At 42.9% G+C, this 10,218-nt stretch overlaps 1 protein-coding gene across 2 annotated transcripts in view; it reads right to left on the reverse strand.

Annotated features, from left to right (window-relative positions):
* KCNJ4 (potassium inwardly rectifying channel subfamily J member 4) overlaps positions 1-9,779 on the reverse strand; it is a 29,079-nt gene extending 19,300 nt beyond the window's left edge. The window contains exon 1 of one of the 2 annotated variants that reach the window (XM_033163031.1): positions 9,630-9,779. The gene's annotated coding sequence lies outside the window, so the exon portion shown is untranslated. Of the gene's footprint in view, positions 1-6,181; positions 6,751-9,629 lie in introns of those variants that run through there. The other variant, XM_033163030.1, reaches the window with a different exon arrangement.
* Positions 9,780-10,218: the final 439 nt, after the last annotated feature.

Raw genomic sequence — 10,218 nt, forward strand, 5'->3', positions numbered from 1 at the left:
CTTCCTGCTTTATCTTGCAGTTCCACGACAGGGTAGAAATTCAGCAGGTGTGTATTATTCTGGCATGCAGATGTAGTGATGGGGAGAACATTCTTGTTGAATCTAATCATGATTAGACATGGCAGGAAACCCTGCCTAGCAAATTTTGCATCATTCCTTTATAAAGACATCCAGCCTCAGTTAGAAAGAAAAAAAATAAACAAGCAATAGGATGTCCACCTCCAAGTCGTACCTTAGTTGTCGAACTTAATCGGTTCCGGGAGTCCGTTCAACTCCTGGAACTGTTCAAAAACCAAGGCACAGCTTCCGATTGGCTGTAGGAGCTTCCTGCACTCAATTGGAACCCGTGGAATCCGCATCGGACATTTGGCGCTTCCAAAAAAATGTTCACAAACCAGGACACTCACTTCCGGGTTTGCGGTGTTCAGGAGCCAAAATGTACGAGTACCAAGGCATTCGAGAACCAAGGTACGACTGTATTCATAAACCATGTGAACAAGATGGCAGTCTCATAAATATCATCTCCATAACCCTAAACGGCCATGCAAATCACCTGATAAAACCACCAGGAGCAAATAGCCACTGGTGGCCACTGGTGGAATGGTCTTGGGGCACCTTTGCCTTTGTAAAAGTATTTGGAGACTGGCACATGCTCTGATGAGCCAATTTATCTTGGTAGACAAATTGCATCTGATTTTTCCATTGTGCTTATCCACCTGCAGTTTAAACCAATTTCAGTTTATTTGTCTGTGACTGTCAGGCATACAGAGGCAACAATACATTCGTGTGATATTAGCATAACCTGTTGGCAGATGCTTTTTGCAGTGCTGTGTGCCAACAAACATGTTTTCTTCAACAAATCAGCTAAAGTAGTAGTCTGGGAAACTGTACGTTTATGACTGAGGAACTGATTTCTAAGATGCAAGTGGTCACATACTGCTTTGTTGAACTTAACTAGACCGTCAGTACACTTATTTAGAACATGCTCAGATAGGTAAATATTAACTGGTTTAAAGCTTGCATGAATTCCTTGCCAGTTTAGTGGACAGAATGAACACAGACCCTAGAAAATGGATTCAAAATGCTGCCTGGCTATGAGCTTTCGGGTGAGCTTTGAGCAAGCCTCACAGCCTCAGTGTTCATCTATAAAATGGGAACAAGTATGAATTTTCCATAATGAGATTATTACTAAGTACCCAAACCCTGGCCTATCCTGTCTATGCCATCCAACAAGTCACCCTGCAAGTGAAATGAGAGTCAGAAGAGAGACTTGAGATGATGGTATATAAATACTTCTATAATTTATTGTATTTTTTTCCACCTTTCCCTTTGTTGCTTTTACTGCGGTGATGAAGTAAACTGCAGCTACAAGACAGGGAGATTAAGGCTCACGTCAATGGTGAACACATTATTCCCCATTGTCATGCTTACTTCATTTGAATAAACAATATATTATATATAAAATAATATATCTGTTCCTAGGAGATGATCAGTGGAATCTGGCTCATTAGGACAAATGGAGGTCTTCCAGTAGTTAAAAAGAGAGTAAGCTGTTCCAGATGCACTCCCAAAATATCATTTTTTTAAAAATTGCCAGCCAATTTCTAGTAATGTTTCTACCCCCCCCCCCATTTGTTGCCTGCACCAGTCTCAGAAAAGAAACAACAGATTGCGCCCACACCAATTTTGGCATTTGAAGAGGCAGCAAAAAGAAAGGGGAAGTCTGTGGCCATAGAAGGGGAATCAAGAGGGAAAGTGATCTCCATTGCTATAGTCTCTCCATCATCTCCTCTCGACTTCACCCCATCTTCTTCCTTTCACTCACCTCCCTCTTCTTCCATCCCCACCAGAATTACTCTTTAAAATATTTGTTCTCTGCTGTGTAATTATTACCATTGTCAGAAGCTATATACAGTAGGTCTCATGCTTTGATGACTCACCCATTCTGGAGGCACCATTCTCAACAGAGAGGACTTTTCAAATCCTCATTTGGCACCTAGTTTTTACTTGGCTGAACCTCTCTTATATAAACTGTGCAAAGATCAGGTGGTCGCCGTCTCACCTGTCAGGAAACAGGCCCCAAATCATATCAAAGGAGCTGCTTAAGGTTCATTGACCGATGGTGTACTTGTTCCCCTTGGATTTAATTTAGCAAAGCAAGGGCACAATTTCAATGCTAGGAGAAAGGAATTGGTTCTCAATAGGAATAAATCCATTCCGAGATTTATTCTAGATGAAATTGCAAAAAAAAGCAAAGCTGTTAAGAGACTTTTTATTATTGCTTTTTGTAGCAATGCTGAATGGCTACTTTCAAGGGAAAAAAAACAGAGTTTGGACCTTAGACATGCATACTTGGAAACCCATTTAACTGTTCAAAATAGTCGTTCAGTGTGTGGAACCTGCAAGTTGTCCAGAAATACAAATAATCCTAGGAATACTCATAAGTGATCTGAAATGGTGGTTGGGTGAGTATAATCCTCACTAAATAACACCCCCCAACCTTACAGAAGCAGCTCAACACTGTTCTGTGGCCCTTCGGAGGGCAAATCAAATTCTCCCTTTCTAAGTTCCATGAAATGACAGCAGGCCTCTGAAGAACTGGGTCTACCATGAATTATTACAAGGTAGTGTATATGTGTGTGTGCTGATTTAAATAGGGTAGCCATTTATGCATCGCCAAAACGAGTACATGGCAACACAGTTTTGCATAACGTGCACGTACTAATTTGTATCTATAAATGCATTCAGAAAGAATTACTGTAATTTTAACAGAAATTCCGCACATCTCTCCATAGCAGGGAAGACTCAACAGACGACCTGCGTGACAGGCCTGCTCATTCTGCTGTCTAGATGCTCAATGCAGATGGGCAACAGCAAAGCCTTTCCCCTTCTTAGCATCCTTTGTCTTAAAAACAGGATTGGACCTTCAAAGTCCTTCAGACATACAGCTCCTTGAAAATAGATGGCTGTCCTCTGTAGAGTAGGGCACATGGTCACCCTAGATTTAAAGCACTGCAGTGAGAGCAGGTAAAGGTAAAGGGACCCCTGACCGTTAGGTACAGTTGCGGACGGCTCTGGGGTTGCGGCGCTCATCTTGCTTTACTGGCTGAGGGAGCCGACGTTTGTCAGCAGACAGTTTTTCCGGGTCATGTGGCTAGCATGACTAAGCCGCTTCTGGTGAACCAGAGCAGCACACGGAAACGCCGTTTACCTTCCTGCTGGAGCGATACCTATTTATCTACTTGCACTTTGACATGCTTTTGAACTGCTAGGTTGGCAGGAGCAGGGACTGAGCAACGGGAGCTCACCCCGTCAAAGGGATTTGAACTGCTGACCTTCTGATCTAAATTCTTTTTATTGCCATTTTAATCTGAGTGGCACCCTGTCACTGTAAAGTCTGCTGGGAGATATAAAGTTGGAAGTGAAGTCCACTGGGAGAAAAATGGACAGTAGCACAATTGTATGAATGTTTATTCAAAAATAAATCCCACTCTATTCTGAAAACTTATTTTCAGTGGTACAGTATGGGTGGGGTAGGGTTTGATGCCTGACTCCAGCCATGCTGGACTTGAAATGGTCCTACTCACAGTCCACACTGAATAGGGAATCAGTTAGTTGGGCTCTGCCACTTTCTGGTCAAACTGAGCCCAAGGATTGTGCATGACCATGGCCAGGATAATAAGAAGGCATATCTGGTGGTATCTTGTAGCACATAAAACTGTTGGTCCCAGTTCTGTCACCTGACTGCATCAGACACTAAATTTAATGCACAGTGAAGGCAGCTATCCACTTTCCATGAATTGCTACCCAATTTGTCAGGGCAATGGCACAATCCATTCTGAGTTCTGCGGCCAAAAGTTAACCAATGGGATTTCAAGAGACGGTCTCAAAGTATATGTGCACCCATCTATCTTATATGTGACACAGTGCAAACAATTACAAGGAAAAAAGCAGCATGGCTCCAGCCCTTTCCAGGCCTGTTGGAACAAGAAACTCACTGGCTGGTAAAAAAAAAAAAAAGGACCACCCTCCTGATAAAAAGGAGGGAGCCAGTCTAACTTCTCTAGGGAGGGACTTCCAAAGTCTGGGAGCATCTGCCAAGAAGGCCAAATAATTTAATACAAGCAATTGCACTGTCATCATTACTCTGCTATCAAATGTGTCCAACATTTGGCCCCATAAAAAGCCCCAAGGTGTAGCTGATTCCTAAATCGACCTTTGTGATCAATAAGTCTGTATTAAAAGGGTCCTGTCTATGAAGCACTCTCTCAGTACAGTCCTATATATGCAAAACCCATTATTTCTAACTAGCACTTCATTGTTAAACTTGCCAGTCATTGATAGTTCCAAATATATGCCATTACAATCTAGTCCATACATTTCCTTAATGGAATGGAAATGGATAAAACTTAACCATGCCATGTCTAACATAGGAACTTCAGATACACTGAGATTGTAACTAAATTTATTTATGAACTGAGGTACAGCATGTTGGTCATCTGGTCCCTACAAGCTATGTGGAAGCTGACACTGTTCCCTCTCAAGTCCAGGATAGTCTCTTATTTGTCTGAAGTGCAAGTTAAGAGTGATCAGGTTGTCATCCACAAGTAGTAGTAGTAGTGGTAGAAACAAACAACAACAACAACGTCTGCGGCAAAATATCAGTTGGGGTTTACACAGAGAATCACCATGCCTCACTGTATTAGCTTTTAGCAAGGCATGAATGGTTATTCTCTGAGATCCCTCATTAGTTTTAAAGCACTGAATCCGAAGAATGAGAGGATTCTATCATTGATCAAGGCTTCCATCACATGCACACAAAGCAAAATAAATACATGCACAATGGTGTGCATGTGGAGATGGCTTACACACTGTTTCCCCTACAAGTAAGTGATATTTATGTAGGAAACTTGTGTATACAAGGGGCCTTTAATACAGTGGGCCCTAGATGCTATGTCTGGCCTCTCCTGCGCAGGCAGTTCTTCTGTGCAGCCAGCCCAACAATGAAGATGCTGTCCTTACTGTTTGCAAGAAGGGAAGCCTGAGAGGTGGCAGCTGCTTACAAGGTGTGATTTCCCAGGGGCATAAGCCCAGCATGGCGGAACTGAGCAATAAGAGCTGCAGCATAACTTGGTGGAACATTAGTTGTACACTAATGTTGCTGTGGAGTCGGGAGCAGCGGTGGCATCTGTTTGCACTATCTGCCTTGAACAAAGTACTCAAGAGCCTGCCTTTCATAGACTTGTTAAAAGTGGTGAAATAAGCAGACAGATACCCCATGTCTTCTCTAACACATACATCTCCAATCGCCTGCAAAAAAATTCATCAGCAATTAGTTTGAGCTCCTTTACATAACTGCTGTAGTTTGAGGCTACCGGTACTTTCTGTAGCTGAGATCTGAGATTCAGTTCTGCCGCTAAGATCAGCTTAATAGTCAATCAGTGAGTGACCTTGACAGGACACAACAAGGAGATGAGTGGTATCAATATAAACTGTGGCTGTCTGGCTATGCAATGAAGGCATGCGGGGAGACAGAGAGGCGGAGGGAGATGCTCATGGCAGTTATTGTCCCAGAAAAAAACTTTGGCATGCACTTTCTGAGAAAATTGGGGTTTCTCCTCCACTCCTCCAGAATCCTGAGGGCAGGCTGCGAATCCCCTCAAAGACCTCACTCCAAATTCATCTGATTTGAGAACCCTCAGAAAAGACCAGTTTGAAAAACAGCTTGAAAACAACAGTGAAGAAGAGCTGCCCAGATAGACCACTTATAGGGTAAGAGAGATGGAGAACTGGTACTCATGAAGTTAGTTAAGAAAACATGCTCTTAAGCCCAATTTACCATACAAGAGTACCCACGAAGTTATGCAAGCAAATGTTCTAGAGCAAAATGAGTAAATGTTATAAATAAAAACAGTTCAGAGTCTTGTGGCATTTTAAAGACTAGCAGATTTGTTGTAACATGAGCTTTCATAGATTACAACCCACAGGTAAGCCTTCGCTGGGATGAAGCAGCCTGTGCACAGGATTGCAGCCAAAAGTAAATTGTGTATGTGCCTGCATTGACAAAGATACAGATACAGATATCCCCCGTTATATGCAAACACAATGAGGCACAGAAAATGCATTAGCTCCAACTTAAATCGAATATTTTAATACACAACATCTACTAATGATCTCTTACCTGGTGTATGGTCAGCTTATTCCCATCTGAATTCTGCAAATCCAGTTATCAGGGGAAAGGAAAAAAGAGGGAAATGCCTGCATCCCATCCACTTTGAGTTACATCCCCTGAAACTGTTCCCTCTCTTGGTCCATTTTGTATGTGTATGATTTCCAAGTAGCCCGGTACAGTTTTCTCTGATCTTGGTCTTTCTCCAACTTTCTTCACTGGTTTCTCAACCTGCTTCTTTGCTCTTCTTTGTTTCTGGACTTTTCTGATTTTAACATGCCATTCTGTGCAGTGTTCCCACCCTTAGATTTGCAGCTTAACCACCGGCTCTTGAAACAATACTTCTTTCTAGCTTCGCCTTTGTTTCTTATTTCTCTCGTCTTTTTTTACACTCCTGCTGTTCCATTCATTCTTTCCCTCCAGGGTCTCTCTCGCTCTCCTCTATTTCTTCTGTTTGAATCGCTTGTTTCTACGTTCTCTGTTCGCTGTGCAGTCTGTAGCTAAGAAGTCAGTAACTCCGCTAGAATCCAACAGCCTTCAACTACTTTAACCCATCCCTGCATGTGATCTCAGAACCATGGATACACGCTGCAGATGCAGTGATGGGGAAAGATAGGAGTGCAACCCAAAGCAATGGAAACATTAATAGGAGCACATGTGGCTGGCACTGCAGAGCCCCAGGCATTTTTGCACAAAGTACCGTGGCTTGCAAAGGTTTGCTGTGTGTTCCAGAGTTTCATGCTCTCCCTAAGAGCTGCACCCTGAATCTGTTCCAGAGAAGCACAGATAAGTCCCTCAAATTCTACCACACGTCCAGAACTTTCTCCATGGTTGCCTTGTTGTGACTTCACCATCCAGGACTAAGTCAAGATGATTTGCTTCCTGTGGTGGAAAATCCAAATAGTCCTCCCTCTCCCATAATAAACTTGGGATGTTGTGTCAGCGTACTATACTGTAAGTGTGTAAGAGCTGCTCAAGTGCATCTACTGGTGCCTGATTGGCACCCAACCTGAGGGGACCATTTCACTCTATAGGAACATGGGAATCTGCCTTATACTGAGTCACTTTACTGGCCCATCTAGCTCAAGATTGTCTACATTTACTGCCAATGGCTTGCCAGGGTTTCAGACATGGCCCTCTGCTAACTTTACCTGGAGATGCCGAGGATTGAACCTTTTGCAAGCAGAACAAGTGCTCTACCAGTGAGGCACAGTTCTTCCCTAAAACCTCATTCCCTGGCTTCCTTGGATAACTTACTGCCAATCTGCAAGTGCCGAAATGCAGGGTTTGGTATAGGGTGAGCTGGCCTTGTCATTGCTTTTACCACATGCAGAATTGTGACTTTAGTTACAGCCCCAGAGCAATGAAAACGGATGGCACAGCTACTACAGTAAATGTGTGTGGATTCACCCAGCCTGCCCATATGCTCAATAAACCAGTTTGTAAATATTATTTATGTATTGCTTCTCATGAAGCATCTCAAAGTGATATGGCATATACAAAAGTTACATGTATAAAAACACTTGCATGTAATAAATATTTTAAAACAAGAACCATACATATAAAAACAATTTAAAAGACAACAACAAACACATGCATAAGGATAAGGATTTTAGAAAGCTTGTTGAAAGAGGAATCTCTGGATGCTAAAGGATGCCTGTGGATGCCCACAGTGATTAGTTTGGGTATGAAGGGTATGTAGCGATTTCTTAGATATCCTGGTCCCATGTCGTTTAGGACTTTGTGCACCAATGCCAGCACTTTAAACCAAGCTGGCTGGCAACCAGTGTGATTCCTTCAGCAGCAGCAGCATAATGTGATATTGTGCCCCAATGAGTAGTCGAGCCTCTACGTGTTGCACTAGCTGCAGCTTCCAGATCAGCCTCAAAGTTAGCCCCACATAGAGCACATTGCGCTAATCCAGTCTGGAGGTTGCCAGCACATGGATGACAGTGGTCAGTTTTTTCCCAACCCAGAAACGACAATAGCTGTCCTACTAAAAAGCTGATAAAGGGCACTCTTAGCCACGGGGGTCACGTGGGCCTTTAGTGATAGAGATGGGTCCAGGAGCACTCCCAGGCTATGAACCTGCTCCTTCAGAGAGGTCATTACCATGCCGTACGAAAGCATTTACTTACATTAGTGAATTCATGTGTTGAGAACAATGATTGACAGACAAAATCAGCATATGAACGATTTACCTTTACAATTACAACTGAAACTAAAATAAAGGGCACAATGTGTACATTTTTGCACGTGCCTTTAATACTCTTTACCTTTTTCTTCATGCAACCCTTTTTGATTTATTTTTAAACCTTTTTGTTTTAATCTGTACATATTGCCTTTATGTTGGCATTTTATTCTGCTCTGCAGTAACTTTCTTTTAAGTGTAATTAAATTGCTTTCCACACTTGAACTTGTAAACAGCTCTAAGCACCTTGACTGAATAGTGACGTGTGTGTGAGTGTGTGTGTATACACCCTTCCACACTAGCTGCAAAATTGAGGCAGAAAACATTCCTCACTTTGCTGGCAGTTCTTAATTAGGAATGGGAAGTTGCTTTAACTACTGATTAAAAACATTTGCACTCCGCCTTTCTATCAGTTACCTTCAAGTCTGTGCACAACATTTAAAACTAAGCAAAAGGACTATACCATAACTGACAAGAGGACGAACTGCAACAGCCAAATCATCAAAGCAACAAAATTAATTTAGCCTGACAAAGGCTCGGCTGCTTGTCAAAAGGGGAGAACTGAGGTAGAAGTGCAGACCTTGGCAGCCTAGATGACCACTATTGACTGGTACAAAGGAGAGTTGGAGTCTAACAAGATCTGGAGAGTACAATCTGGGCGCTTTCTCTAGTTCAAAAGGCTCTGTCTTCTGCTCCCTTCAAACATCTGGGAAAACCCTTTTCTCTGGAATAGGTGGCAGGACGAGAGTGACAACTTCCTCTCAAAAAACAAATTCTGTTTCCTGCCTCTGCAGAAACAAGCGGATTTAGCCTGTGGCCTCTCAAGCCAACTTACAGAGAAAATACTGTGTACAGTTCTGGTCTCCTCACATCAAAAAGTATATTGTAAGTTGGAAACAGTTCAGAAAAGGGCAGCCAAAATGATCAAGAGGATGGAAAGACTCCTCTATGAAGAAAGGTTGCAGTATTTGGTACTTTTTATTTATAGAAAAGGCAATTGAGAGGTAACATGGTAGACGTTTATAAAATCATGCATGGCATGGAAAAAAGTTTTTCTCCTTATCTCATAGCACTAAAACTTATGGATATCCAATGAAGCTAAACATTGGAAGACTCCGGACAGACAAAAGCAAGTACCAGTACTTCTACATGCAGTGCATAGTTAAACTATGACACCCACTTCTGCAGGAGGCAATGTGGGTCACAATCTTAGGTTCCAGTTCTGATTTTAAAGGAAAAAAGTAAAAACACACAAACAAAACTCCCCACCTTGCTTTCTTCAGTTACGCCAGGAACATTTAGGGACCTCAGTATCAGAGGTAGTAATCGACATCTGAATACCAATTGTGGTGAATCATCACAAGAAGGATGCTATTTTGTTCATGTCCTGCTTGTGGGCTTCCCATAGGCATCTGGTTGGCTGATGTGAGAATAGGATGTTGACTAGGTAAGCCCTTGATCTGATCTTATGTCATGGGCCAGGAGCCGGCTTCACCTGCTGAGCAGCAGCCTGAAGGAGCAAAAGACAAAGTGACTCCACCTGCTGCTGGTCAGCCTTCTTGCTGCTGATGAGAACCAGCTGGGTCTCTAAAGCAGGGTTTCCAGCCTCAGTCAGTTGCTGGAAACAACATTTGTCGTTCCTGGCCAGAACTTGCTGCTTCTCGTGACCTTGGACCCTCAGCTTTCTTGACCCCTGGATCGTCTGACTATGTGAACCGAGATATTTCTGACCTTAGGACTGGACTGAACCTTGTATATGGACTCTGCTTCCAGGCAAGTACCCCCCTGAGCCCTGGCTGGTTGGCTGGCTTCTTTCTCCACTGAGCTCTGCTCTGACTGGCAGCACAGGACTATGATG

This window comes from Lacerta agilis, chromosome 10, assembly GCF_009819535.1.
Source record: "Lacerta agilis isolate rLacAgi1 chromosome 10, rLacAgi1.pri, whole genome shotgun sequence".
Classification (NCBI taxonomy): Eukaryota; Metazoa; Chordata; class Lepidosauria; order Squamata; family Lacertidae; genus Lacerta; species Lacerta agilis.